Source organism: Lepidochelys kempii, chromosome 7 (assembly GCF_965140285.1).
Source record: "Lepidochelys kempii isolate rLepKem1 chromosome 7, rLepKem1.hap1, whole genome shotgun sequence".
Taxonomy (NCBI): domain Eukaryota; kingdom Metazoa; phylum Chordata; order Testudines; family Cheloniidae; genus Lepidochelys; species Lepidochelys kempii.
This window is the reverse complement of record NC_136386.1, coordinates 52,844,055-52,867,728: the sequence shown is the minus strand read 5'-3', so window position 1 is coordinate 52,867,728 and position 23,674 is coordinate 52,844,055. Positions and strand designations below refer to the sequence as shown.

Sequence of the window (23,674 nt, the reverse complement as noted above, 5' to 3'; positions counted from 1 at the left end):
GTCAGGGTGAAAGCTGGAGGCATGTAGGTAGGAATAGCGGTCAGTAGGTTTCCGGTATAGGGTGATGTTTATGTGACCATCATTTATTGGCACTGTAGTGTCCAGGATGTGGATCTCTTGTGTGGACTGGTCCAGGCTGAGGTTGATGGTGGGATGGAAATTGTTGAAATTATGGTGGAATTCCTCAAGGGCTTCTTTTCCATGAGTCCAGATGATGAAGATGTCATCAATATAGCGCAAGTAGAGTAGGGGCATTAGGGGACGAGAGCTGAGGAAGCGTTGTCCTAAGTCAGCCATAAAAATGTTGGCATACTGTGGGGCCATGCGGGTACCCATAGCAGTGCCGCTGATTTGAAGGTATACCTTGTCCCCAGATGTGAAATAGTTATGGGTGAGGACAAAGTTCAGCCACCAGGTTTGCCGTGACATTATTGGGGATAGTGCTCTTGACGGGTTGTAGTCCATCTTTGTGTGGATTATCATACACATTGTAAGGAGAGTGATCACTTTAGATAAGCTGTTACCAGCAGGAGAGTGGGGTGGGGGGAGAGAAAACCTTTTGTAGTGGTAAACACCCATTTTTTCATGCTTTGTGTGTATAAAAAGATCTTCTATACTTTCCACAGTATGCATCCGATGAAGTGAGCTGTAGCTTACAAAAGCTTATGCTCAAATAAATTGGTTAGTCTCTAAGGTGCCACAAGTACTCCTTTTCTTTTTGCAAATACAGACTAACACGGCTGTTACTCTGAAACTTAGCAAAGTAGGCTGACTTGGTGATAGGCTTCTCAGGGCTGATGGTGAATTAGTGGGAGAGTGTGCATGCACACATGTAGGTGAGCTATTGATTATTTTATAGCACTCTCAACTGTTATACCTGCTACATCCTTTCACACACCCCAAAAAAAGGTGGTTCCCAAAGAGTTCATGACCTAAACATGGGCTGGCTAGAGAAGTGAGGCTAGGACACAGGCTGGGAAAATAGGGGTCAGGACAACCACAGGCTGAGAGATGTATGTCTCTCAGTGGCTCAAGTTGTAGTATTCGGGGTTTTGGTTCTTGATTTTCTTGTAAAACAGAGAAGTAGAAGTGGGTCTTGCGAGCGGTGTGAGTAAAGTGCAGGGGTGGAGGTTTGGCCAGTGTGGAAAAGTATAAAATGTTTGTGTTGAAGATGTATCCAGGCTGGTGTAATTAGTGGGGAAATGGAGGAGGAGATGCAGGCAGGGATTGCATAATGTAAAACCTTGAAAATCTGGCTTGATGCCCTGGTTGAACACCTGCCACTGAGCCAAACTACCTTTTGTTTTAGTCTGTTTCTGAAAATAACTTTTAGAAGTTTTAAGATCCAAATAAAAAGAGTAGCATTGAAAATGGCTAATCATTTGTAAGGGGCATAGTATAACTTTCCTTTTCAGGTAAAGTTGTGAACACTTTCCAAAACTGGAAATGTTACTGAAAATGCAAAAAAAAAAACAACTAACAAAAAAAAGCTCTTCATGAAGAGCAATCTGCCTTTTTTCATCTGAGTGGGTTGTTGATTCTGAAGCCTGATGATGCCACCATTCAGGGCTTGGAAAATGTACTTGCGTTAGAGAACTAAATCTCCTAGCCAGCGGTTGATATTTTGGGAGGTGCAGGAAGGGGACAGAGGAAGATGTGATTTTAAGACTTGCTCTGTGCAGGGCTGCATAATATGGTGGTAAAATTGGCAGGGTCCTGTCTACACTAGTGATATCACCAATGGAGCTACACTTATCACCAAAGTATCTGAGAGCCATGTACACATTAATGTGGCTCCAGCTCCCTGTGAAGTAGGAAGTATTACCCCCTTTTTACAATGGGGAAACCGAGGCACTGATCGGTTAAGTTGCACAGAAGGCCTGTGGCAATGCCAGGAACTGAACTCTGCACTTTCAGTTCAGTACTATAACTAAAAGATTTGTCTTCCATGTCTCTCTTGCCACCTTGGAATATTTCATTAAAGCTTTTTCACAAGGACTCGCTTCCCCTGCCTGGCATGTAGCATTACCCACTGGAGTAGCTAGCCTTTTGGGTACTGGGTTATTGAACAATTACACAAGCATCTTCAATAGCAGAAATGTATTAAAACTTTGTTCTTAAAGGGAAAATTAGACTGGCAATTCTAAGTGGCTCACGGACTGAGACTCTTGCGTGCCAGTATTTTAGATCTCCTATGCCAACTCCTTTGTAATGTCAGTAACTAATCTTTGATTGTAGACTGAGAGAACCAGTTGTCATTAATGCTGCTGTACTTTAGGTTTTACAGTCTGCTCGAAGGGCAGCATTTCAGTAGCTCTCCAGCACTGAGAGAGAAATTTACCAGCACTGCTTTTACACATTGTGGCAAATGGTCGACGCTATTATGGTGGGTCCCGCACTTTTCCTTCGTGTGATGGGTCAGGGCCTAAGTTCCCTCTAAGGTGCATGCCTGTGGGGCCATGCAGAAGGCCACCAAGGACTGCGCACTTAACTCCCCCAGCTCCAGGGCTGTGGCACAGTGGGGAGAGGCACCTCTGTCTCAGCCCCAGCACCTATTCTTGGGCTTCCTGCCCTCTCTGCCTTTGGGCAGGATTTCTCTTGGTCCTCTGCTCCTGGGGAGTCCTTCTGCTCTGCTTGAGCAGGGCTTCTCTTCCCCTGGTACTCTGATCCTCTCCTCAACAGCAGTACTCCTCTAAACTTTCCCTTCTCCTGTCTGACTGAAACAGGGTTTTTTTAATTAGGTCTCTGGCTGGGCCTTAATTGGCGCCAGGTGCTCTAATTAGCCTGTAGTAACCTCTCCTCAGTCCACAGGGAATAAGGCTTTGATCATCCTCCCATGGATCAGCCTCCTGCTGCCCTCTGGCCATGTTGCCCAGCGTGAAGAATATTCTGTTTTGCAAAAGCTGCTAAGAGCCTCTCCATGTGCCCATTCTAAGCTCCCCTTTAGAGAAACCGGCTGGATATTGGGGATTTGGTGTAGGAAAAGTTTTGACAGACTCATTGATCTCCAGATTTTTAGGTGTTTAAGTCACAATGGTTTCTCGGCCTACATTCTCTAGTCTAGAGCACCTGCATATACCTAGAACTAGGGTGAGGTCCTTGCACACACCAGCAGGTCCTTCCATCCCTCTCTTCCCCCACAAGCTCCTTGTGTGTACCCCCAGCCCCCTGTATTGCTGGGCTGCTCCCTCATGCCAAAGTCCTTTGTTCTTCCCCTCCATTCCCCCCTCTGCCACATCACAAGGGGCCTGTTCCACTCCCCAGTCCCTCCTCCCCACCATGCCAGGGGCTCTGTGTCTCTCTCTGGTGCCTCCCCTGTGAAATGTACCTTTCTTTCTCACTGGACTGGAAGGGCTGATGCATTGTTGTCCCCTCCCCCACCGTGAAGCAGGCATTGATGCCACAGCACACTAGGAGGGAGGAAGGAATGAAACCTCCTCGTGCCTCTCCCTGACTCCCCCTGCTGGCTAAGCATTTGTCCCACAGCTCTGGGTGTCCCCCCTCCCTTCCCCTTTTTGGCTTTTCATTGTGTCCCAAATCTGTAGGGTTCTGCCCTCTGATGTCTCCAACATACCCTGGAAGTATGGTAAGTTGCAGTGTTCATCCTGGCAGACAGGAGGAGAAATGCCATCAAGTTAACTGGAGGGCCTCACAAGCTTGGTCAACAATGAGACGGTCCCTGCCCCAAAAAGCTCACAATCCAAATAATGTGAGTGTGTGTGTGAGAGAGCAAGAGTGGTGGGTTTATTTTACACACAATCTTTAAAACTTTCCCACAATCCTGCCCAGAACCGTGCCTGGGCAGTGTGTTGATGACTTTGTGCTGTCTGCCAATCTGAAGACCAGTAGCTCAAACTTCCAACCCTAGCTGAGTAAATAAGATGCCTCATAGGAGCCACGGAGCGTCCAGTACTGTGCCAGCACCGCAGTGGAACTGCTTGGGCTCCTGCTGCTGCCAAAAGCATTATCTCCTGTATTGTGCATTCATATTGTTTAAAAATTAGCATAAGCCCTGGGTGAATAACATTCCAGAACGGGAACTGATAGTACAACTTGTGATGCATGTGAACTGTAACTTCTGATTCATGCTAACTCCCCCTGAGCTTTCCTGCTCTTTTTTGGGGAGGTTTTATAATCCCATTTTTCCTATTTTTTGAAAACGTTTTTGTCCCCCTTAGTGTTGTCTGAAAGACTCACACAAACAAATCTGACTGACTGTTTCAGTTTCATCATTTTCTTTGGACACAGTGCTGTCAAATGCACAAAGATAAAGTACAGATTTTTTTTCTCTCTCTAATTTATTTCATTTGCAGTACTAATGAATACCTAGCTCTTACTTAGACCTTTTCCTTGGTACAGCTCAAAGTGCTTTACAAAGGAGGCAAGCACCATTACCCCATTTTATAGTAATCTTGGGTGTTTCTTACAACAATCAGAGGTAAAAAGATTTTAGGCAGAAGTTTAAGTTGCCACTTTAGATTTTTACTCCTCTTCATCAGTGCTGATGAATGTATTGTAGCTGGGTGGGTTAACAGTGGTATTAATAAATGCAGACTCGTGTGTGCAAGACTGATTTCTAGCGCTGGGTAGACTGAAAAACCCTCTTGTGGGTTTTATTTTTTCTTTTGGTCAAACAAATGCTGGTCATTGGAAGCCCTCTGTTCAGTTTTCTCACATATCTCTGCTGTTTTAAATTCATCCCCAAGACCTCAAGTCATAAAGCTTTCTCTCTTTTTTGTTTATACTTAGGCACATGAGGACTTTTAGGCTCATGCTTTCTTCCCTTAAGTTCAGTAGAAAATCTTCCACTGATAGCCACTCGACCCCACCGCCCCATAAGTAGGATCTGGGCCCTTTGTTCTTTGATTGTACATACATCCGACATGGGGGGGGCTGAGTCATGATGGTTTTCTGTTAGCGTAACTCCATTTCCCCCCTTTGTGGTCATCTTTTTGAGCGAAGCTCTCTGGGCATAGCACTCCCATTGCCTTCCATGAGCATTACCCAGGTGGAATGCTCATAGGGTCAGACCTAAAGACACAAATTTCCTCTTGCCTTGCCATTCTCTCTAAGTACAGTGTTGGAATGCTTCATTAGCTGCATTTGTCCTCACAACAACATGCCTGTGAGGTAGGGCAGGGTTAACTCCGGTTTGCAGTTGGGAAGCAGAGGCACAGGGTATACTAAAAAAAAAAGAAAAGGAGTACTTGTGGCACCTTAGCGACTAACAAATTTATTTAAGCATAAACTTTCATGAGCTACAGCTCACTTCATCGGATGTATGCAGTGGAAAATACAGTAGGGGGGTTTTATATACACAGAGAACATGAAACAATGGGTGTTACCATACACACTGTAACAAGAGTGATCAGGTAAGGTGAGCTATTACCAGCGGAGGGGAGGGGGGAACCTTTTGTAGAGGTAATCAAGGTGGGCCATTTCCAGTAGTTGACAAGAACATGTGAGGAACGGGGCGGGGGTGGAATAAACCTGGGGAAATAGTTTACTTTGTGTAATGACCCATCCACTCCCAGTCTCTATTCAAGCCTAATTTAATGGTGTCCAGTTTGCAAATTAATTCCAATTCAGCAGTCTCTCGTTGGAGTCTGTTTTTGAAGTTTTTTTGTTATATTGCCACTTTTAGGTCTGTAATCGAGTGACCAGAGAGATTAAAGTGTTCTCTGACTGGTTTTTGAATGTTATAATTCTTGACATCTGATTTGTGTCCATTTATTCTTTTACATAGAGACTGTGCAGTTTGGCCAAAGTACATGGCAGAGGGGCATTGCTGGACATGATGGCATATACCACATTGGTAGATGTACAGGTGAACGAGCCTCTGATAGTGTGGCTGATGCGATTAGCCCCTATGATGGTGTGCCCTGAATAGATATGTGGACACAGTTGGCAACGGGCTTTGTTTCAAGGATAGGTTCCTGGGTTAGTGGTTCTGTTGTGTGGTGTGTGGTTGCTGGTGAGTATTTGCTTCAGGTTGTGGGGCTGTCTGTAGGCAAGGACTGGCCTGTCTCCCAAGATTTGTGAGAGTGATGGGTCGTCCTTCAGGATAGATTGTAGATCCCTGATGATGCGTTGGAGAGGTTTTAGTTGGGGGCTGAAGGTGACAGCAAGTGGTGTTCTGTTATTTTCTTTGTTGGGCCTGTCCTGTAGTAGGTGACTTCTGCGTGTTCTTCTGGCTCTATCAGTCTGTTTCTTTACTTCAACAGATGGGTACTGTAGCTGTAAGAATGCTTGATAGAGATCTTGTAGGTGTTTGTTTCTATCTGAGGGGTTGGAGCAAATGCGGTTGTATTGTAGAGCTTGGCTGTAGACAATGGATCGTGTGGTGTGATCTGGGTGAAAGCTGGAGGCATGTAGGTAGGAATAGCAGTCAGTAGGTTTCCGGCATAAGGTGGTGTTTATGTGACCATCGTTTATTAGCACTGTAGTGTCCAGGAAGTGGATCTCTTGTGTGGACTGGTCCAGGCTGAGGTTGATGGTGGGATGGAAATTGTTGAAATCATGGTGGAATTCCTCAAGGGCTTCTTTTCCATAGGTCCAGATGATGAAGATGTCATCAATATAGCGCAAGTAGAGTAGGGGCATTAGGGGACGAGAGCTGAGGAAGCGTTGTCCTAAGTCAGCCATAAAAATGTTGGCATACTGTGGCGGTATGCGGGTACCCATAGCAGTGCCGCTGATTTGAAGGTATACCTTGTCCCCAGATGTGAAATAGTTATGGGTGAGGACAAAGTTCAGCCACCAGGTTTGCCGTGACATTATCGGGGATAGTGTTCCTGACGGCTTGTAGTCCATCTTTGTGTGGAGTGTTGGTGTAGAGGGCTTCTACATCCATAGTGGCCAGGATGGTGTTTTCAGGAAGATCACCGATGGATTGTAGTTTCCTCAGGAAGTCAGTGGTGTCTCGAAGATAGCTAGGAGTGCTGATAGCGTAGGGCATGAGGAGGGAGTCTACGTAGCCAGACAGTCCTCCTGTCACTAAGTGACTGGTCCAAAGAAGTCTGTGGCTGAGCTGGGAACTGAGTCCAAGGCTCTTGAGTTCAGTGTCTGACCCACTAGAGCATCCTTTTCTGAATGTTGGGGAAAGAGCAGCTTTCACTGACCCCAGCACAATGGCTTTGATGACTTATTTTATTTTAGATGAGAGACAAAGGAGAGTCTATGTTATTTCCACTGCTCCTCTAATCTCTTTTTAGCACTCATGTTTGAAACTGCTTCAAGCTCAAACATGTCACATGTCTTCTGAGCCCAAACCTGTCCTGCTGCCAAGTTCGATTAAACTTGAAGAAGTTGTACTGTATGTAAGAGAGCAGTATGATTGCTCAGAGCTCCAGTATGAAACTGAAGAAAAGCCTGTTGAGAGTTTTTGGGTTAAGTTTAGAGGCAAGAGCAACAAAGATGATGTTGTGGTGGGTGTCTGCTATAGACCACTGGATCAGAAGAATGAGGGAGATGAGGCTTTCTTCTGACAACTAAGAGAAGTTTCCAGATCACAGGCCCTGGTTCTCATGGGGGACTTCAATCACCCTGATATCTGCTGGGAGAGCAATACAGCAGTACACAGACAATCCAGGAAGTTTTTGGAGAGTGTTGGGTACAACTTCTTGGTGCAAGTGCTGGAGGAACCAACTAGGGGCCATGTCATAAATATAAAGGGAAGGGTAAACCCCTTTGAAATCCCTCCTGGCCAGGGGAAAGCTCCTCTCACCTGTAAAGGGTTAAGAAGCTAAAGGTAACCTCACTGGCACCTGACCAAAATGACCAATGAGGAGACAAGATACTTTCAAAAGCTGGGAGGAGGGAGAGAAACAAAGGGTCTGTGTCTGTCTGTATGCTGCTCTTGCCAGGGACAGAACAGGAATGGAGTCTTAGAACTTTTAGTAAGTAATCTAGCTAGGTATGTGTTAGATTATGATTTCTTTAAATGGCTGAGAAAAGAATTGTGCTGAATAGAATAACTATTTCTGTCTGTGTATCTTTTTTGTAACTTAAGGTTTTGCCTAGAGGGGTTCTCTATGTTTTTTAATCTAATTACCCTGTAAGATATCTACCATCCTGATTTTACAGGGGGGATTTCTTTATTTCTATTTACTTCTATTTTTATTAAAAGTCTTCTTGTAAGAAACTGAATGCTTTTTCATTGTTCTCAGATCCAAGGGTTTGGGTCTGTGGTCACCTATGCAAATTGGTGAGGCTTTTTATCCAACATTTCCCAGGAAAGGGGGGGTGCAAGTGTTGGGAGGATTGTTCATTGTTCTTAAGATCCAAGGGTCTGGGTCTGTAGTCACCTAGGCAAATTGGTGAGGCTTTTTACCAAACCTTGTCCAGGAAGTGGGGTGCAAGGTTTTGGGAAGTATTTTGGGGGGAAGGACGCGTCCAAACAGCTCTTCCCCAGTAACCAGTATTAGTTTGGTGGTGGTAGCGGCCAGTCCAAGGACAACGGGTGGAATATTTTGTACCTTGGGGAAGTTTTGACCTAAGCTGGTAAAGATAAGCTTAGGAGGTTTTTCATGCAGGTCCCCACATCTGTACCCTAGAGTTCAGAGTGGGGGAGGAACCTTGACAGGCCATGCTTCTCTTGACCTGCTGCTCATAAAAAGGGAAGAATTGGTAGGGGAAGTAGAAGTGGGTGGCAACCTGGGCATAAGTGACCATGAGATGGTCGAGTTCAGGATCCAGACAAAAGGAAGAAAGGAGAGCAGCAGAATACGGACTCTGGACTTCAGAAAAGCAGACTTTGACTCCCTCAGGGAACGGAGGGGAAAAGGAGTTTAGGAGAGCAGGTTGTGTTTTAAAGAAGCCTTATCAAGGACACAGGAACAAACCATCTCGATGTGCGGAAAGAGTAGCAAATATGGCAGATGACCAGCTTGGTTTAACAGAGAAATCTTCGGTGAGCTTAAACACAAAAAGGAAGTTTATAAGAAGTGGAAACTTGGACAGATGACTAGGGAGGAGTATAAAAATATTGCTCGAGCATGCAGGGGTGTAATCAGGAAGCCCAAAGCGCAATTGGAGTTGTAGCTAGCAAGGAATGTGAAGGGTAACAAGAAGGGTTTCTACAGGTATGTTAGTAAGAAGAAGAAGAAGGTCAGGGAAAGTGTAGAATCCTAACTGAATGGGGGAGGTAACAGAGTGACATATAATGTGGAAAAAGCTGAAGTACTCAATGCTTTTTTTGCCTTGGTCCTTACAGAAAAGGTCAACTCCCAGACTGCTGCACTGGGCAGCACAATATGGGGAGAAGGTGAGCAGCCCTCAGTGGTGAAAGAACAGATTAAGGACTATTTAGAAAAACTGGACATACACAAGTCCATAGGGCCGGATGCAGTGCATCTAAAGGTGCTTAGTGAGTTGGCTGATGTGATTGCAGAGCAATTGGCCATTATCTTTGAAAACTTGTGGCGATCCGGGGAGGTCCCGGATGATTGGGAAAAGGCAAATAAAGTGCCATTCTTTTTAAAAGAGAGGAAGGAGAATCGGGGAACTACAGACCAGACAGCCTCACCTCAGTCCCTGGAAAAATCATGGAGCAGGTCCTAAAGGAATGCATTTTGAACCACTTGGAGGAGAGGAAGGTGATCAGGAACAGCCAACATGGATTCACCAAGGGCAAGTCATGCCTGACCAACCTGATTGCCTTCTATGATGAGATAACTGACTTTGTGGATATGGGGAAAGCAGTGGATGTGATATACCTTGACTTTATGAAAGCTTTTGATACAGTCTCCCACAGTATTCTTGCCAGCAAGTTAAAAAAGTATGGATTGGATGAATGGACTATAAGGTGAATAGAAAGCTGGCTAGATCATTGGGCTCAATGGATAGTGATCAATGGCTCGATGTCTAGCTGGCTTCCAGTATCAAGCAAAGTGTCCCAGGGGTCTCTCCTGGAGCCGGTTTTGTTCCAGATCTTTATTAATGATCTGGATGATAGGATGGCTTGCACCCTCAACAAGTTTGCGGATGACACTATGCTGTGGGGAGAGGTAGAGATGCTGGAGGGTAGCGATAGGGTCCAGAGTGACCTAGACAAATTGGAGGATTGGGCCAAAAGAAATTTGGTGAGATTCAACAAGTCCTGCACCTAGGATGGAAGAATCCCTTGCACTGCTAGAGACTGGTTAAGCGGCAGTTCTGCAGAAAAGGACCTGGGGATTACAGTGGACAAGAATCATAGAATATCAGAGTTCGAAGGGACCTCAGGAGGTCATTTATTCCAGCCCTCTGCTCAAAATAGGACCAGTCCCCAACTATATCAGGCTGGATATGCATCAACAGTGTGTCCTTGTTGCCAAGAAGGCTAACGGCATATTGGGCTGTATTAGTAGTAGCAGGGGGTTGGACTGGATGACCTCCTGAGAACTCTTCCAATCCTCATCTTCTATGATTCTAAATCAGCTGAACCATTGTTGTGATGTTGGAGCAGAGCAAGAGGATTTCTCAAGCACTCTCTTTGACACTGTCATGTGAATGTAACTGTCCTTTGAAAGGGGATGCCTCGCAGACGCTGCTGAGTATGGATTTGTTTTCAAAAGAACTTAAGGTTGTAGGGCTTGAGGGGAATAAGGGAATTTTTTCAAGTTCTTATTACAAATAAACTATTTTGTATGGACATGTGTAATATATAGTAGATCAAATCCTGCTTGATTTACTCACGTGAGTAACGTTATGGGGCCAAGTCCTGTTTACTGTACTCTTCTAATGATGTGCTGTGGATTGTTGTGATGGATCTTATCACAAATCCTTTCCATGCTGCTGATTGACATGCTACAGGTTTATGGCTTTGTTGGCTGTTCTGTGGCTGGTTTGTTCCTAGTTTAAACTCCTGTGAGATTAGTGGATCTGGGAAAGGGAATTAAGCAACTGTTGAATGAAGGAGAAGTACAGTTAGACCCACTTTATCTGTAAAGTGCATATGTGTAACAGCCTGCATTTAATCATCTCCTAACATGGGAGAGGTAGACTTCTATTCCTTTATGTTGCCATTTTATGCAGATCGTCCTGACGGAGCTGCTCATCGTGCCAAGAACAGATTTGTGTGGGATTGCTCCACAAGCCTGTGTTTTGAATCTCATTTTTTGGTGTTCCCTGCCAATTGGTTGTGCTCATCTTAAAAAGGATTGACTGACACAAAATAGAGGCAGAGGGGGATTTGGCTCTACAATGAGTCATAGCAAAAAAAATCTCTCCACACTATGTATCTACACGTAACTTTGGAGCTGTCTGTGAAAATCCCCCAAAGCAGTTGAATTTATAGGAATACATGTTGGTGTGCCATCCTTTTTTCCTGAATGAAAAAGCAGCCATGTGGCAGCCCAGTTTTAGGTGTGTATTAAGATCTATTTGTGGCACCTTAGAGACTAACTCTAAGGTGCCACAAATGCTCCTTTTCTTTTTGCGAATACAGACTAACATGGCTGCTACTCTGAAACCTATTAAGATCTATGCAATTGTAAATTATGCGCATTGTTAATTAAGCAACTGTTGAATGAAAGAGAAGTGAAATTCAGGAGCAATGAATTCAGTCTGACACACAGTCTATTAATTAAGTTTAAAACGATAGGGAGACTAGGATTTAAAGCAAAATAAGGTCTGAGTTTTCTGTAATCAGATACCTGTATAAAGTTTAAACACAGTCCTCCAAGCCCACTAAGTGGTTCATTCAGATCTTTTCTGTAAACTGTTAATTTTTAGGGGTTACAACTTGGATTTTATTGTTTAAAGTCAGACCTGGGGCCAAATCTTGTTTACCCAACTCAATGGAACAAATAGTCCCATTAAAATCCATGTAAACGGTGTGAAATTATCATTGGTGTAAATAGCTGCTGCTCACTTGACTTCAGAGCAGTTGCACCTGCTTATAGCAGATCTGAATCTAGCCCCGATCCCTAGTAAACAGCTGGATAACAGGAAGAGAAAAGCAGCTCAATGGGGGTGAGTAAAAGCTAGTTACAAGACATATTTGGAAAAAAAAAACATCCTTTTTGTGTGGCTGAGCTGCTCAGCTCAAATAAGCATGGAAACAAACCTGCAGGGGTTAGTGCTACATTCACCCTGCTCCCTGTGAGGTGACCTGATCACAATGTGAAAATACCTGCTGGTATCACAATGTGCAAATACCCACCAAAATCTGGGCTGGGACCTTTTCCATGTGCAGGAAGAAGAACCTGCAGCCATGATATGAAATTTAAGTAGAGGTCTAGGTTAGGTATGAGGAGGGTTTTTACACTCAGAAACTAGTTACACTCAGAAACAAGGAAACGGTGGGTGTGGCTAGTGTAATAGGATTTTGGGTTGGGTTGGCTGTCTTCAGGCTGTGTGTGTGTAATGTGGGGAGAGGTGGATTGTTCCAGCTACACTGAGAACTGTAGATCCTCCACGGTGCTGCCTAGCTCTGACTGCTCAGTGTCTCTTATGACAGGGACTCCTGGGCCCCAATTCTGAGGTGGATCCTCAGGAAGAAGTGATAGGGGAAAGCCAAATGTAGCTTTATGCTACCCTTGCACCTCCAGGATTCTGGCCCTCTTCTCAGCCACTCCTAATATTGTTTTTGTGTTATGTGCGTTACTCCATAGAATGGGGTGCAATGAATCTTGTGGCTTTATAGTAGTCTGCACGGGCAGAAAGAGCTATTCAGGTAATTAAAATTTAATTTAAAACAGTTAATCACTAAGCAGCTGACTCAGGTTAGGAACAGTACAACTGTCACATCGTTTAAATGCAGTCAGACTTCTGATCATCCCAAAGTTCTTAGGTTAGCTCGTGAAGGCTTTAATGCTATCTGGAGACTGGAGTGAGGAAAGCCAGCACTGAAATTCCTTGGGGTGGGGGTGAGGTTGGGGGAGGAGCTGCTTCTGGGATGGGCTGTTCAATACCGATAATGTGTCTCAGGTATCTTAGCACAAGCTTGGATAGAAGAGTAATGGGGCATGGGCCTGTAACCCATACCCAAGTGTGACGTCAGTGGATTGCTTGTCTAAGGAATACATGTGTGTGGTCTTGGATGTTCTTCTTGCCACTGAGGAGTGGAAAACTTTCCTGTGCGAGTGGTAGGACAGAGGCCAGCAATTTCTGCAGTCTAAGCTTTCGTTATGCTTGCAAGGCAATCTACTAAAAATGGACCTATGTGATACTGTCTCCCCATATGCAGTGGCCAGGATGCAAGAAGCAGTGAGGGAAAGATCTCCTCCTCCTCCTCTTCTCCAGCAGCCAGAGTGGCTTCCAACTGATCACACACCTATTAGCCAAAACCCCTTGGGAAACCTCTGAGCATGACGCAGGGACACTACAGCGCTATGCTAGGAATCCCAGGGCCCTCCCTCTTCCCACCTGCAGGGGTTGTGGTGTGGTTTGGTCTTCTCAGGTGACCACTGTTCCTGTGGAGAGGTGTGTTCCTGCTTCTCACATTTGTGTCTGAGAGCATCCTGCACTCAAGAGGATGAAATGAATACCACCGATACAAATCAAGGGGTTGTAACAGTACCCCTCACATTAAAGTGAGTTTAGTTCTGTCTCTAATTTCGTATAACGGGACATTACAGCCATCTGTGGGAGGGGTGGCTGGTCCACAGGATGAAACTGCTCAAGACTCAGTCTCTTCTTGTGATGTTGTGTTGCATGAGATCAGTCGTTGTTGCTGGGGTAGGCAAGGGGTTCTGCTTTGGAGTCCTTGGAAGAACTTCCTCTGGTTAATCACCCAATGTATTTACAGGGGCATGTAACATCTCATATGCTCTAGGTCAGTGGGAGAAAGAATGCTCAATTGTTACGTGCCAAAATGAGGGCAAGAAATCTCTCCCCTTCCCTTGACATTGCTGTTGAAAGTGAACATGTTGGGGACACACCTTCGGGGTTTTCACTCACAGTTGTCACGATAAATGTGTACTAGAAGAGAGAGTGATTAGTGAAGGGGAGACATGCATGTTTAATGTGGAAGAAAACCCTTTTTGTCCCTGAGAGCCACCTGGGATGTGGGAAGCATGAGTTTCTCTCTGCAGTAATAGTGCTGAAGCCTGGGAGATCCTGATGAGGTGCTGTTGAAGTGCTGGTTAAGCAAGTCAGAGCTGCCTCGGAGAAGTGGTAACTTGCATTCCTTTTATCTTCTAAAACCTGAACAAAACGCTTTGCAGGTATAGGATGTCAATCTAGTGCCTTCCACTAATAACCCCAACTCTGCTGTGGGGGGGAAGGTATCCTCCTCAGTTCACCTTTTGGGATCTGTTTCCTCATATGTAAAATGATTTGCCCAAGGTTCCACAGCACCTCCATGGGAGGAACTGGGAATAGACCTTTGGGTGCCCAGTTCTGGCCCCACACATTCCTTTAAGACCAATTTAATCTGTCTTGGTAACATCTGGCCTGTCTCCCATGGGCTTTTGATGGCCATGGTGCGGGGGGAGGCTAAATGGCAAAACCCAATATTTGAATGAGACCTGTCAGTTCACATCTGGGATGAGACTTTTTAAAAACAAAGATTTGTCTAGACACTGGAGAATGCCTGACCCTTCAGAAGAGTAGGCATCTGCTGCATTTCCTCTCTTTTCCGTGCACCGGCTTGCTGATACCGTATACTGTACTGGTGACTTTATCACTGGTGCCTTATGTACTTAGTTTGCAAAGTGCTTAGGGATGGAAGGTGCTGTATCAAATGCTAACTAATGTTGATCACTGTTTGGATAGGTTTCTGCAGCATAAATGGAGGGCTCCTCAGTTTGTTTTAGATGTTAGTTTGTTTAATCATTTAAATAAAATAAGATGGATAGTAATTGGCAGACAAGAAAGGGTCCATTGTTGGGCAGCACCGCTCACTGTGTGGTGTTTTCAGGGCTGGCAAGAAACATTTAATTTTGTTTCAAAATGTGGATCACTTTACAAAATGAGCTTGGAGCAGAATAACCTTTTGGCCACTGGCTATGCATCAGCCTGGGCGCATTTGTTAATTTCTTGCTGTTGGCTAGTGAAATGGGCATGAAGGATGACCGCCCACCAGGGATCCCTTTCCTTAAGTCACCATGTCATTCTTCACACTTTCAGTACAGCATTTGTCAAGGCAGCCAATGTGATCCGGCCCATAGAACGCTGAAGAGCATTCTGCCTCCTCAGCTCTTTTCATGGCCAACCCAGCATGCTAGGGGCTACTGCCATTCCTTTGCCTCTCTCCTAATTGAATGCATCAGACTGCTGTATCTATGCTGGCAAAAACAGGCCCAGTAATTCACCCCTTGTGGCCTCTGGTGCGGCTCCACTTGTCTTTTAGCGATGATGGAGGCAGTAGTGTGGTGGGGCTCCAGGTGTCTATTACTGCAGCATCAGTAGATCCTGCTTGGAACAAAAATGCCCAAGCACTGTCTGTCCTGCTACTTCCCCCATTGCTGCCCTGTGTGGAGCTGCTCCAGTGGTGAAAGGTGGATCCCATTTTTTGCCAGGTATAGACATGGCCCAGGATGGTTCTCCTACAATGTGACTCATTGCCTGCTGGTCCTGATGAAACTTGCACAGGTGCCAACTCTGTGTCAGTTTCGGCAAATTCCTCACCTCACTTCCCAGCTTGACCCACCTCCCCTGTTTTTCCTGGTGTCATGGACAAATCAGACACTGGCACAGGCTTCAGGGTAAGGGGTGGTTAGTGGCAAGGAGCAGTGAAGGCAGGGTAAGTAGGGATTTGCGCCTACCAAAAATCCCAGCTGACAAAAACTCTTCTTGGTCCAGCACTCCCAGTGGTCTCCTGGAAATGAGCCAGTACCCAGGCGGCTTCCACCTGGCCATTAACTGTTCTCATAAAGAAAAGGAGTACTTGTGGCACCTTAGAGACTAACAAATTTATTTGAGCATAAGCTTTCGTGAGCTACAGCTCACTCATAAAAGTTGTGCAGTTCTGGTCTCCCATGTTTAAGAAGGATGAATTCAAACTGGAACAGGTACAGAGAAGGGCTACTAGGATGATCCAAGGAATGGAAAACTTGCCTTATGAAAGGAGACTCAAGGAGCTTGGCTTGTTTAGCCTAACTAAAAGAAGGTTGAGGGGAGATATGATTGCTCTCTATAAATATATCAGAGGGATAAATACCGGAGAGGGAGAGGAATTATTTAAGCTCAGTACCAGTGTGGACACAAGAACAAATGGATATAAACTAATCATTGGGAAGTTTAGACTTGAAATTAGACGAAGGTTTCTAACCATCAGAGGAGTGAAGTTTTGGAATAGCCTTCCAAGGGAAGCCGTGGAGGCAAAAGATCTATCTGGCTTTAAGATTAAACTCGATAAGTTTATGGAGGAGATGATATGATGGGATAACATGATTTTGGTAATTAATTGATCTTTAAATATTCATGGTAAATAGGCCTAATGGCCTGTGATGGGATGTCAGATGGGGTGGGATGTGAGTAACCCAGGAAAGAATTTTCTGTAGTATCTGGCTGGTGAATCTTGCCCATATGCTCAGGGTTTAGCTGATCACCATATTTGTGGTTGGGAAGGAATTTTCCTCCAGGGCAGATTGGAAGAGGCCCTGGAGGTTTTTTGCCTTCCTCTGTAGCATGAGGCACGGGTCACTTGCTGGAGGATTCTCTGCTCCTTGAAGTCTTTAAACCACGATTTGAGGACTTCAGTAGCTCAGACATAGGTGAGAGGTTTTTCGCAGGAGTGGGTGGGTGAGATTCTGTGGCCTGCGTTGTGCAGGAGGTTGGACTAGATGATCATAATGGTCCCTTCTGACCTTAGTATCTATGAATCTATAAGTGGATCGAATAGGTGGTCCTCCCACGTTTCTTGCTTTAGATGGAGCCCCATTGCACCACTGTGCTCTCAGTAATTCTGAGAAATGAGCTTCCCCTTTATGCCATAAAGCACAATTCTGTTCTCTTTAGGTAGGAGCCTCATTAAATGTCACCAGCACAGTCTCGTTGGGTAACTTGTCCTTCACACGAGCCAGATGCAAAAATGGATATATTTAAGTATCTACATTGAGGAAAAAGAAAAGGAGTACTAGTGGCACCTTAGAGACTAACCAATTTATTTGAGCATAAGCTTTTGTGAGTTACAGCTCACTTCATTAGTCTCTAAGGTGCCACTAGTACTCCTTTTCTTTTTGCGAATACAGACTAACACAGCTGCTACTCTGAAACCTACATTGAGGAAGTAGCTGGGGACAACAGGTAAGGGGAGTCATATAGTATTGGCAAGAGCTACTCTATGAAAATTGCTGATGGTGGTTTCAGGCAGCAAAGGTCGGATTTGCTGGCACAGGTTGACAGCACTTACTTTCATTTGTGAGATGTGGCTACAGTGGACTGATGGTGGGATCAAATTTTTAATGGAGGAGGGTTTTGTGCTGCTGTTCAGAGAGAGGGCTGGGAATTGGGGAGACAGGCAGCAGATTGCTCAACTTTTGACCAGTCAAAAACAACTTATTTGTGCAATGCAAATTCAATTACTCGACCCCAGGCTGGATACTCCCGTGTGGTAGTCAAGCCCTCACTCTTCCCATATCCAGCTTGATAATGAAAGCAATTAAGTCACCCTGGTCTCAGTCCTGATTCTTACTCTGAAGGAGGAGATATGAACCGGGGGAGTGATTCTGCTGTCATTCAAACCAGTGGCAAACTCCCAGTGACTTCAGCAGGCTTGGGCCTAAAATCTCTCTTGCTAGTTTGTCAGGGTTGCATGGCCTGTGATTTGACTCAGTCTGAGAAGCTAACAGACTACTCCCTCCTGTCCACGCTGATACCCGAACCATTAAAACAAAGGGCCCAGTGTGACAGTTGTTACTTAAGCAAATATCTCATTGATTTCAACGGTCATTTTGCCAAGTGAAGGTGTAGGATCAAGCCTGTGCCTTATGGGTTATAGTTTGTTTAGCCCTGTTCACATGTTGGCTGGGTAAGCCACATGAACTGGACCACATTTTAGATGGTTCCACTGATCTAGTTTCAGGGGCCCAAGACAGAATTCTGTTTTCTGGTTATAAATACTTGTAGAGTTTCCATAGGTGTCCAAGTTTTATGCACTGCTGACAGAGGGGAAGCAATTTACCAAAAAATTGCTGTTAAAAGTTAGGTGACTTTAATCTGAGATCTCCTCCACTGAGCAGAGAACAGGAAGATCTCACTTTGAAAATCTCCAGGCTCTGGTCAAGACCCTCTTTAGGTGGGGTTTATGTAGGTTGCTGAAGATTGGGGAAGAGTGTCAGGAGAAGAGAAAGAAAGGAAAGATAGAGGAGGAAGGGGGGTGTAATTCAATTATTCTCCTCTGTGTATATCTTTCTTGACTATCCTATAGATATGGGATTACTGTGTCTATAGCAAAGCATCGAAATGAACTCAGGATTTTTACGGTATTGTTTTCCTGTGCAAGGTATACTATTTTAGCCTTTTGGCTGCGGGGACCCCACAGCCTCTCCAACACCCCAACCACAGCCCTGAGCCACCTTCCACACCCCAAACCCCTCATCCCTGGCCCTATCCCAGAGCCCACATCCCCAGCTAGAGCCCTCCCCTCCCCCTGCACCATAACCCACTGACCCAAGCCGGAGCCCCCTCTCAGACCCCAAACCCCTCATCCCCGGCCCCACCCCAGAGCCCACACCCCAGCCAGAGTCTGATGAAAATGAGTGAGGGTGGGGGATAACGAGCAATGGAGGGAGGGGGGAATGGAGCAAGCGAGATGGGGCCTCAGAGAAGGGGTGGGGCATGGGTGTGGCCTGGGGGAGGGGCCTCAGGGCAGGGGTGTTTGGTTTTGTGCGATTAGAAAGTTGGCAGTTCTAGAGGGGTGTCTCCAGCAGTGAGGTTTAGGAGTCTCCCATCCTCTTAACCTCTCTCCAAATCCCCTTTTCCCTGGTCCTCTTCCCCCCCACAGCCAGAAGGGGATTCAAAGGGCATGACTAGCTGCAAGACTGTCACCTGAACTTTTCAAGGTGACTGCTTGCTTTCTTCTTCCCCTCCAGGGTCAATGTCTCATGCTCAGCCTGTCCCCTGTGGTCAAGGCACAGAGGCCGGGTATCTTTTCAGGGCAGGTTACTCAGAAGTGGCCTGAGCTGTGTCTGGTCTAAGATGAGCTAATGGAGCACAATAAATGACAAAACAGTTAGAGCAGGGCCCTATATTCTCACATTCTGCTTGGGGGTAGGGAGACAGGGACTGTTCCATAATTTGGCAACCCCTCAAAAGTTAGGAGAACCCCTTAGTCCATTGGCTTTCTGGCTCCCAGAAGCTTGCTGCCTGAATTCTGATTGGCTAGCTGTATGCTAGCCTCCAATGAGTTTTGGATGTCCCTTTCCCTGGGACTTGCAGGTTGGACGCTGATTGCCACAATTTAGAGGGAGTGCTTTTCAGTTTGCTTCCCCTCAACCATGCCCCTTCCCACACATGCGCACATCTCTCCCCATCTTCCCTGGAGGACAAGCCTGGGACAGAAATAAAAATGAGGCAACTGTATATCTTCCTATCTGCAACTCTATGTAATTCCTTTCAAGTTTGGAAGGATTTTCACTTTACAGACCTAATCTGTAACAGGGAGAATTTCAAAGGCAGCATTAGCGGGGAGATGAGCCAGAGACAGATCATGCCAGCTGAGTCAAGCAGGAGAAGAGGAGACTTTATTACTATTCATTAATCATTCAGGAAGGAGGGGCTGGCGTTCCCCTTTGCTAGCCTCCCCTTCTTGTGCTGACATGTTCACTATGAGGCACAGAAGATGCAGGCTGGAAGCAGTCAGGTGAAGGATTTAGTGAAGGTTACATTTCAGGGCAAACCATTATTTACAGAATGACAGAAGTGGGTTTTTAAAGACTTTTATTTCTAATTTGCTTTTTTCTCTTTACTAGGCACCCTGATAATCTCTGTTTAGGTGAGGTGTGTTAGGCTTGGGCCGGGGTCTGCATCAGCCCCCATGCCCCCAAAATGGCTGTGAGCTTGTACCATCCCTAAGCAGGCAGTTGAGGGTAACACAATATCTCAAGTGCAGCGCAACCACAACATATGTTTTTCTGCAGCCTCCACTAGCTCAGCCCCATGGAGTTGTGATTTGTCAGGCTTTGTTCATCAGGCTTATGTGTCAATGCCTTTGGCTGCCTGTAGACTCTCTAGGTTAAAGCTTTTAGCTGCAGGCAGTGTTGGGTGGCTATTAGAAATGAGCTTGTCCTGGGAGGAAGAGCCAACTGCCTACTTCAGTCTAAGGCAGTATCACACTGGTAGTGCTAGTGCATTATTTTTCGTAACCACTTTGAATATTATCTGATTTACAGAGAATAATAAGAAAAAATGAAAATGTCTGTAGACCTCAGTGCCCTTTCCAAGTGGAGTAACAGGCTCTATCCCCATTCTATAGCTGGGGAAACAAAGGCACAAAGTGGCCCAAGGTCACAGAGCAAGTTGATGGCCGAGTCAGGGATACCAGGTCCCTGTCTCCCAAGGCTCAGAACACAGTTTCCTTAGTGATGCATCCAAGCTGCAAAGTTTAGATCCAGATCTGAATTTCCCAAAGCTAAGGGTGCTTGAGAGCTTTGATTTGGGATAGGCTTTAAATTTTAGTAGGCGAATGTTTTCTGTGTCTGGCACATGGCAGACCCTTTCATTAGTTCTGCATTAGGCTATTATGGGAATGTATTGCCTAGTTAAGTGATTTAAAATGGCAGACAGTTACATGAGCACTTTCTTTTAACACATCTGAAGATCTTTGAATTGGTGTCAAGTGTCCAGGTTAAGCTATGGGCATGATGCAGTCATAGAAGAGAGGTGTGAAGAGAATAATATTTCATTATTTGGCATCCCTCCATCTGCAGGAAAAGTGTCCTCCTGCAGCTGTGATGGGATACACAGGGCAGCCCAAGAGAAACAATAGCTGCATCACAATGGACAGGGTCAGTCTGAGGTTCAGATGCAAACAGATGGACATCATACCAAAAGGACTGAAGGTAAAAAATCCATTACAATCTACATACCACACAGACTATGCTGACAGCTTGTGCCACACGCTCTCAAAGAAACTGCGGAACCACCTGATCAACATCCTCTACAGCAAACAGGGAAAGATTAAGAATGAGCTCTCAAAACTGGATACTCTCATAAAAAACCAGCCTTCCACACAAACTTCCTCGTGGCTGGACTTTACGAAAACTAGACAAGCCATTTACAACACACACTTTGCTTCTCTACAAAAGAAAAAGGACACTAAATTATCTAAACTACTACATGCCACAAGGGGCCACAGCAATCGTTCCCTCAACCCACCCAGCAATATTGTTAATCTATCCAGCTATACTCTTAGCCCAGCGGAAGAATCTGTCCTGTCTCAGGGCCTCTCCTTCTGCCCCTCCACCCCCACGAACATGATACAGTTCTGTGGTGACCTTGAATCCTATTTTCGACGTCTCCGACTCAAAGAATATTTTCAACACACCTCTGAACAACATACTAAATCTACAGAGACCTTCCTACCAACACTACAAAAAAAAGGATTCTCGGTGGACTCCTGAAGGTCGAAACAACAGACTGGACTTCTACATAGAGTGCTTCCGCTGACGTGCACGGGCTGAAATTGTGGAAAAGCAGCATTACTTGCCCCATAACCTCAGCCGTGCAGAACACAATGCCATCCACAGCCTCAGAAACAACTCTGACATCATAATCAAAAAGGCTGACAAAGGAGATGCTGTCGTCATCATGAATAGGTCAGAATATGAACAAGAGGCTGCTCGGCAGCTCTCCAACACCACTTTCTACAATCCATTACCCTCTGATCCCACTGAGGGTTACCAAAAGAAACAGCATTTGCTCAAGAAACTCCCTGAAAAAGCACAATAACAAATCCGCACAGACACATCCTTGGAACCCTGACCTGGGGTATTCTATCTGCTACCCAAGATCCATAAACCTGGAAATCCTGGGCCCCCATCATCTCAGGCATTGGCACTCTGACAGCAGGATTGTCTGGCTATGTAGACTCCCTCATCAGGCCCTACACTACCAGCACTCCCAGCTATCTTCGAGACACCACTGACTTCCTGAGGAAACTACAATCCATCGGTGATCTTCCTGAAAACATCCTCCTGGCCACTATGGATGTAGAAGCCCTCTACACCAACATTCCACACAAAGATGGACTACAAGCCGTCAGGAACACTATCCCTGATAATGTCACTGCAAACCTGGTGGCTGAACTTTGTGACTTTGTCCTCACCCATAACTATTTCACATTTGGGGACAATGTATACCTTCAAATCAGCGGCACCGCTATGGGTACCCGTATGGCCCCACAGTATGCCAACATTTTTATGGCTGACTTGGAACAACGCTTCCTCAGCTCTCGTCCCCTAATGCCCCTACTCGTGCTATATTGATGCCATCTTCATCATCTGGACCTATGGAAAAGAAGCCCTTGAGGAATTCCACCATGATTTCAACAATTTCCATCCCACCATCAACCTCAGCCTGGACCAGTCCACACAAGAGATCCACTTCTTGGACACTACAGTGCTAATAAGCGATGGTCATGTAAACACCACCCTATACCGGAAACCTACTGACCGCTATTCCTACCTACATGCCTCCAGCTTTCACTCAGACCACACCACACGATCCATTGTCTACAGCCAAGCTCTACGATACAACCACATTTGCTCCAACCTCTCAGACAGAGACAAACACACCTATAAGATCTCTATCAAGCATTCTTACAACTACAATACCACCTGCGGAAGTGAAGAAACAGATTGACAGAGTCAGAAGAGTACCCAGAAGTCACCTACTACAGGACAGGCCTAACAAAGAAAATAACAGAACGCCACTAGCCGTCACCTTCAGCCCCCGACTAAAACCTCTCCAATGCATTATCAAGGATCTACAACCTATCCTGAAGGATGACCCATCACTCTCACAAATCTTGGGAGACAGGCCAGTCCTTGCCTATAGACTGCCCCCCAACCTGAAGCAAATACTCACCAGCAACCACACAACAGAACCACTAACCCAGGAACCTATCCTTGCAACAATGCCCGTTGCCAACTGTGTCCACATATCTCTTCAGGGAATACCATCACAGGGCCTAATAACATCAGCCACACTATCAGAGGCTCGTTCACCTGCACATCTACCAATGTGATATATGCCATCATGTGCCAGCAATGCCCCTCTGCCATGTACATTGGTCAAACTGCACAGTCTCTATGTAAAAGAATAAATGGACACAAATCAGATGTCAAGAATTATAACATTCAAAAACCCAGTCGGAGATCACTTCAATCTCTCTGGTTACTCGATTTCTGATCTAAAAGTGACTATTCTTCAACAAAAAAACTTCAAAAACAGACTCCGACGAGAGACTGCTGAATTGGAATTAATTTGCAAATTGGATACAATTAACATAGGCATGAATAGAGACTGGGAGTGGTTGAGTCATTATACAAAGTAAAACTAATTCCCATTGTTTATTCCTCCCACCCCCCCACTTCATAGCTGAAAAGTAGGATGAGTCCAAAGAATAAATAATTGTTCCCGTGCACAAGGTTCGTAAACTCGGTGTGTCCTGGCTCCAGGACATGGTTTAACCTGTGCTTATGTTTCAGATCAGTCCAGTTTTCTCATTTCCTTGGGCTAGTTTCTTAAATAACTGATTAAGCCCTGGTTTGGTCACTGTCTCCTCCCCCGGAGCCATTAAAGG

General features: G+C 45.4%; 1 protein-coding gene across 4 annotated transcripts in view; it reads left to right on the top strand.

The window, feature by feature from the left end:
- Window positions 1-23,674, top strand: part of PDLIM1 (PDZ and LIM domain 1) — a 92,188-nt gene that overhangs the window by 2,265 nt on the left and 66,249 nt on the right. Inside the window, exon 1 of one of the 4 annotated variants that reach the window (XM_073352763.2) lies at window positions 13,221-13,517. The exons of the other annotated variants lie outside the window; for them this stretch is intronic. The gene's annotated coding sequence lies outside the window, so the exon portion shown is untranslated. Of the gene's footprint in view, window positions 1-13,220; window positions 13,518-23,674 lie in introns of those variants that run through there. 4 annotated transcript variants of the gene reach the window in all.